This window comes from Ranitomeya imitator, chromosome 1 (genome assembly GCF_032444005.1).
Source record: "Ranitomeya imitator isolate aRanImi1 chromosome 1, aRanImi1.pri, whole genome shotgun sequence".
NCBI lineage: Eukaryota > Metazoa > Chordata > Amphibia > Anura > Dendrobatidae > Ranitomeya > Ranitomeya imitator.
Window position 1 is genome coordinate 269,751,812 of NC_091282.1, and position 434 is coordinate 269,752,245.

The 434-nt window shown below is 50.5% G+C and overlaps 1 protein-coding gene across 1 annotated transcript in view; it reads right to left on the reverse strand.

The window, feature by feature from the left end:
* LOC138668730 (transmembrane protein 132D-like) overlaps positions 1-141 on the reverse strand; it is a 1,836,494-nt gene extending 1,836,353 nt beyond the window's left edge. Inside the window, exon 1 of the mRNA XM_069756046.1 lies at positions 1-141. This exon is cut by the window's left edge and continues 476 nt beyond it. The gene's annotated coding sequence lies outside the window, so the exon portion shown is untranslated.
* Between the last annotated feature and the right edge of the window lie 293 nt (positions 142-434).

A 434-nucleotide genomic window follows, 5' to 3' on the forward strand; every position in this document is an offset into this window, starting at 1 on the left:
CCAGCCTCCACGCCGCTGCTCCTCGTATTAGATCCTGTACTAGCGTCTGGCCCCTAATCCCCCTGCTAACCCTTGCTGTGCCGGAGGCTGTGACCCGCCTGTGGCATGCTGGCAGCACGATTTCACATAGTACACTGTACCACAGATCAATCTCACAGAGGAAAGGAAACGGAATCGTCAGCATCAGTGGGAAGCAGGGACCACCCTACAGACACATCCAGATCAATCTGGGCGGATTATTCAGAACTGTATAGAATTTATTACCGACTCGATGATGGGATTGATTCTTATTAATAATCTCTGTGATCAATAAGCCATCCAACATGGCAGGACTAGTCCCCCCACCCACCCTCATTCCTAGCCTTGGCCGCTTCCCCTCCCCCAATTCCATTTCTGACCCTCATTTTTCTTGTATCCTTACAAAGCTTACACTC